Source organism: Oryctolagus cuniculus, chromosome 8 (genome assembly GCF_051225735.1).
Source record: "Oryctolagus cuniculus isolate XC-2025 breed Fujian yellow rabbit chromosome 8, ASM5122573v1, whole genome shotgun sequence".
Lineage (NCBI taxonomy): Eukaryota > Metazoa > Chordata > Mammalia > Lagomorpha > Leporidae > Oryctolagus > Oryctolagus cuniculus.
In genome coordinates, this window is record NC_142874.1 from 134,103,165 (window position 1) to 134,109,805 (window position 6,641).

The 6,641-nt window shown below is 36.6% G+C and overlaps 1 pseudogene; it reads left to right on the forward strand.

Annotated features, from left to right (window-relative positions):
* Positions 1-4,967: 4,967 nt before the first annotated feature.
* On the forward strand, positions 4,968-5,217 carry LOC138843290 (large ribosomal subunit protein eL39 pseudogene; annotated as a pseudogene).
* Positions 5,218-6,641: the final 1,424 nt, after the last annotated feature.

Genomic DNA, 6,641 nt, shown 5'->3' on the forward strand with positions numbered 1-6,641 from the left:
AGGAAGATTTAATATTGTCAAACTGTCCATAGCACCAAAAACAATTCACAGATTCATTGCAATTCCAATCAAAATTTTATTCACAGGTTTTTTTGCACTGTCATTTTCTTCTGCACATATATGGCTTCTCTGGTCAATTCTGAGAAAACTTCCTTTTAATCATTTTTCTGAGCCATGCAGTGAATATTGTTTGTTTCTTCCTAGAAAAAGAACTTTCACTTTATTAGTCCAAATTATGTTTTTCAAAAGATCATATTATGCTATCATTATACATTCTGCTTCCAGTTTATGCTTTCCTTCAATTAATAAAAAAAAAATTAGCTGAAATTCTCTAAGCAAGGATGATTTAGGGAAGTAGTACACAACTATGTTGAGTGCCAGAATTGTGCCTCAGGCTATATATCTGTGGTGTGCAAATCACACATGGATATTTCAAAGTCTAAGTTTCTTTTAAAAATTTAAGTTTCCTTTAGAACACCAAATAATAGGTGAGTTGACATAAAGATTGAAAGTACTTTAAGTGAGCAACTATCGTTTTTTGGCTACTAAGAATTCAGTTTATTTTCCCCAAACCTTTATCAGGTATGGTACAATGGCTTACTCCATTATTCATTATAATAAGCAGTTTAATGAATGAATTATCAGATTTATGATTTATTTCATGAGATTAATTAGTTGTTTCATTACAATGGATAGACTGAACTTCAGATCTTTTAGTTTATATTTTATTTAAATAAGCTTGGCTAGAATATTTTCTAAAAGTAACATCTCTCATTTTCTTTGTTCTCAGAATTCCATAATATGGAAAATGTCAGTGGCTAAAGGAATTACTGAAGATAAGTTGCTTACAGTTTTTTCAGTAAGACCACTTAGAAAGAAAATATGTCATCATAGCAAAGAAATTCTATTGTGCTCTATCAAAGCCATTTCATACAATGTTCAATTTTAACTACACAAAAATTACTTACATGTGAATCTTTTATCCACTAATAAACATAATTTGGTACTTGTGCTGTACATGACTCTAATTGCAACCTTATCTTTTATGCTAAAGACAGCCTCGAACTATGGGTAAAAAAGAGGAATTTTTTCTTTCATGAAAGGGCTTAATTATGTAGTCTCACAATTGTCTTTACTGTTTCATATTTCTCTTCCTTTCAAAACACAATACTCCAATTTATCAAGTAATCACTCTACCTGCTCTTGTATCCCTAATTTCACATATTCATCCAAAAGGTTTAGAAAATAATTATTTTATGATGCATCTACATTTCTCTTACTTTCAAATAGGAAGGTTCACTTCCAAATGCTTTCATTCCTAATCTCTACTATTAGCAAGAAGAATGCAACTTCCAAAACACATGAAAATGTAAAACACATGAAAGTGTTTACAAGACAAAAATATAAAAAAAACACCTTAGATCAGAGGATGAAGAATGAAATCTATACCCTTTATCTGACAGTTACTGGTTCAAACTACCTAACTCCAGATTTGTATATATGAATTAGACAGCCAATGAATACCAAATTGTTTTTCATTTTCATGTAAATCAGATAAAAGAGAACCAATATAGCTCATCTTTCACAGCCATTAAACGCAAATTAGACCTCCTTTACCTCCTTTCATGCTTAATTGTTAACACTTGATATTGCAGCATTTGCCTTATTTCTTTCTCCCATACCCTACTCCAAAAGAATGGGCTTTGAATCAGGGGACATTTGCCTGGAGGGTCAATGTGGAAGCCGACCATTACCTATACAAAAAAGCAAGGTGGAAATGTTGTCTCTTCTATTTTCTGACATTTCCAGCAGTCATATTTGATTAACAGATATGTATTGTTTACTCACAAGGAATATTGCTTTAAAAGTAATACTTCCTATGTATTTTAAAGATAGAAACTATTAAAATTGTATTGTTTTTAAGTAAATGCAATATTAATATTTATAACCCCAAAATATGTTCTACCTACTGCTTAAAACATTTTTGGAATGACATAAGCTGACTCACCTCTTACTAACTGAACAGCTTTAGATAAGTTATATAAGCTCCGTAAATAGAATTTTCTCATCAATCAAGTGCATAGTCCATAGCTTACAATTCATGGATGACATAAGTGTTAATACCTGTTTTCATGAAGGACCCTTTTGAACACTGAAGATTCCATTTGTAGGGAAATTAGCAAATCCTAGATGACACTGAAATGAATGACATCAAATAAAAAAAAAAAAAAACAGGAAAAACACTAGATTATAAATTCCGTGGTGAAAAATCAAAAGAGGAAGCCGTAGAGAGTGACTTTGGAAGTCTTTGGTAGGTGATATTTGAACAGCGACCAACACTGAGTGAGAGATTCACGCATGTGTAGGAAGGGGGAGGGAGCTGGGAGTGTTTAGGTCCTGAAAGAAGCACTCTAGGGTGTGACAAATAGCAGCAAACACGCCAGGATGGCGCCCCCACATGGACAAGAGTGAGATCAGAAGTGTTTCACGTCAGATAGGCTGACGTGACACAGCAGAACATGGTAAAAAGATAACAACTCACGTAGGCCACAAGACAGAAAATGGATCTGAGCTTGCAGGGGGCCGGAAGTCCCTGCAAGGACTTGAGCAGGAAAGTGAGGAGTGCTGACCGCAGTCTGGAGGAGCTGGGTTCCGCAGCTCAAGAAGAGATTTGTGATTGTGCAGGTGTCAAAAGGGAGTTCATTGAAGGAACCTTCCAAGGTGTCTTCCTGTCCTGGACTCATTCCCAGCAACCTTGTTTTGTGGCTAACTTGGGAGTTAGCAAGTTTTGATTCAAATTTGACCTGATCAGGGAATCCTTGCTAGATTACCCTATTTAAATTCCTTTCTCTGTCTCCTCCTATACTAATGTCCTGTAAGATTTTCTTCATCAGCTTATCATTTTGAGATTTATTTATTTCCTTCCTCTTTATTCATTGTTTCCTCTCCTACAGCAAGGTCACTTTCCTTTTTAAACTCCTGGATTCCTCATTGCCTGAAGGTATCAATGGAACATGGCAGGTACTTAGAATTTCATGTTAGAAGACTGAATACCACAGGCAAGTAGGCTTCTTTCAAAACAAGAGTTTAACAAATCCATAGTACACTAATGATGAAGACTCTCCTAAACTAAACGTCAGCCTCCTAGTGCTGTTTTTGACTCTGCCTCTGTCCCTGCTGTGCCTGCATGGCCCAATCTTAGCAAAACTCTCAGTAAATTGTTGTAGAAAGAATCCTTCACCCTTAATTAGCCTCAAAATCTGATCGAATTCCTCCTCTACTACCCTTGATAACTGGTCATGCTGGGCAGCCACCAGGACTTCCCCTATTCTCTGCTGAGGAATTATTTTCCATAACTTTTTATTATGAAATAAAGCAGAACCACAGAAGATCACACAAAGCAAATGCAGGGCTTAATGAGGTATTGCCAGCCCAGGATTCTTGCAGTTACTACCCAAATAAAGAAAATTAACTTGGGGGCTGGCGTTGTAGCATAGCAGGTAAAGCCACCACCTACAGCACCAGCATCCCATATGTGCGCTTGATAGTCTGGCTGCTACACTTCCCATCCAGCTCTCTGCTATGGCCCGGGAAAGCAGCAGAAGATGGCACAAGTCCACGGGCCCCTGCACCCACATGGGAGACCTGGAAGAAGCTCTTGGCTCCTGGCTTCGGATTGGCGCAGCAGCTCCGGCCGTTGCAGCCAACTGGGGAGTGAACCAGTGGATGAAGACCTCTCTCTCTCTCTCTCTCTCTCTCTCTCTCCCCCCCCCCCCCGCTCCCTCTCCCTCTCCTTCTCTCTCTGTATAACTCTGATCTAAAAAAAAAATAAATAAAAGTTAATTTGACCAATCCTTGGAATATTCTTATCACAGGCTCTGGCAAGGGAGTGGTCACAGCTTCCTTCCTCTCCCATTGTGGGATCTGTCATTGCTAAAGCTCAGATTACTCCTTTTTTTGTTTTGTTGTTTTGTTTTGTTTTGGATGGGTAAGAACTGGCTCACATTGCTTCTGAGTCTTCCTAATAGGACTCTACAGACAACAGTAGCATTTTTCCCTATTTTTCTATTTTTTACATAAAACATCCTTTTCTTTAAAATTTTTATTAGAGGTTCACTACCATTCATGGGTACAATTCTAGAGGGAGGAAGGGAGTGTCATTATATTCCTCCGAGGAATTTCCTGCCCTTTAGTGCCCACCACACTGCTATCTTTTGGTGTGAATCCCCACTTAACTTTATTGTTTCTGGAGTTGAAGCTCATCTCCCACTTTGTTACAAGAGACTTGGATAAGTTTTCCTTACCATTTTAACAAGTGTCAGAATAATATAAGAATATGTTATAAGGAAATAATATGCTGTAAGAATCTTACTTGAAAGTTGTTGCTGTTTCTGTATGTTTGTATTGCTCTATTTTTTCACAATTATTCAGAATGCAAGTATAAATGAATTGCTGTCTATACTGTTAAAGGTTTTTTTTTTTTTTTAATCATTCAATACATAATGGAACCTGAAATTTAGTGGTATCAAACAAGGTTATTCAGTACATTTATTCTACTAATTACAAATAACTTGCCAGTTTACATATTAAAACAAATAAAAAGATTAGAAACAAAATTTCATAGAAACAGCAAAATGATGATGACTTGATAAGGAGTTCCCTGGCCAAAATCAAAGAAAAACAGAACTCAGAAGGATAAGGACCACTCTTAAGGATTACGTTGACCAAGATGACATTTTTCTTCTCTAGTTAAAATACACTGCAGATTTAAACTTTAGCTAAAAAGAAGACTCTTGTCCATTCCACAGTTACATCGAACTATAAATCCATGAAACAATTAGAAAAAGATTTTAAAATTCTTATGACTGTATTTAACATGAAAAACAACAACAAAGGGACAAGATATTTGCTGTAGTTAATATATATATATATATATATATATATATATATATATATATAAAGCTGCCTTTCTCCTTTCCTCCGCCATCGTGGTGGGTGTCCCTGATTCTTCCTCGCCATGTCTTCTCACAAGACCTTCAGAATCAAGAGTCTCCTGGCCAAAAAACAAAAACAAAACCGCCCCATTCCGCAATGGATTCGGATGAAAACTGGTAATAAAATCAGGTATAACTCCAAGAGGAGACATTGGAGAAGAACCAAGCTGGGTCTATAAGGAATTGCACTTGAATGGTGTGCTCATTTCTTCTGTCTCAATGTCACTGTCACCACATCAAGCTGAAGATGTCACCATCATCTGGACAGCTGGACACGTTTGATTAGGGCTGTGACCAGTGGGCTGGTTCAGTAATAAATATGTGAGCCCTTTTGAAAAAAAAATATATATATAGCTATGTATATTTGTGTGCATATATATTTATAGTGCATACTTATACTGAGCATATTTATACTACAATGAACCTATCTATACGTATATATGAGTAGGAATAAAGGAAAGAAGGACAAAAGAAGAAATAATAAATTAAAATGTAGGAATTCAAAGAAAAATATAATTACTACTCATTAAGCTCAGATTATTTTACCATTTTTAAAGTTTATCTATTCATTTTGATAATTTTATTTGAAAGGTACAGCAACAGAAAGAGAGAGGCAGACACACAGAGAGAAAGAGAGAGAGAGAGAGAGGGAGCTATTCCATCTGCTGGTTCATGGCTATACTGCCCACAACTGCGAGGGCTGGGCCAAACTGAATTCATGAGCCGGGAACTCCATCCAGGTCTCCCACACAGATAGCAGGGACTCATGACTGGAGCCACCACAAGTTGCCTTCCAGGTACTTTAGCAGGACACTGAGTTAGAAGCAGAGATGAAGGGAAGACTTGATTCCAATCATTCCAGCAGAGGATGTGGCTATCCTATAGGTGGCTTAACCCACTGCGCCACAATGTTTGTGCTGCAGGAAGTTTCTTAAACGAAACACTTGTTTCAAAGATACTGGATGCTGTTCTGAGGTAACAGTTTCTATTGCCAAAAAGGAATTGAACATTCTGCCTCCTTTCCTGTCTTGGAAATAAACAACACATTTTTGCATTTGAAAATCTATGAGAAAGTTCCTAATCATGAAATGAATTCTCAAGCTTATTTCACTTTTCAGACCCTTTTACTTAATGTCTATCAATAGCTTTTTATAAACCATGATCTTCTGAGTTTTAGGTGCAGAAAATGTGTAGTGAAGTGATACTTTATTCTTTGGAGTGAGTCCCTATCATGGATATAGAAACTGAACTGATGCAGAAAGCAAATGAATGAGTTTGAATACCCAGAACCTAGAACAATGACTTGGATATGGAAGGCCCATAGAAGTGATCTGTTGATTGAAGTTTATAAATAGTGCTGTGGTATATGAAATTATTATAAATTTTGAGAGTACAGATTATGTCTGTTCTGCCGATTTTAACTTCACTTCAGTTGTCCTCACAAAATCTGAATTTTCTCACACCATGTGTAGCTGCGAACAATATTGACATTATGCTTACTAGTGGCAGAATTACTGTGTTTTGAGACTTCTTTGGTAGGCACAGACTTTTCAAGTTTGCCTTATATTCACATTGAATACATTTTCTTTCTTTATTTTTTGAAGATTTATTTATTTACTTGAGAGGCAGAGTTGGGGGGGGGGGGAG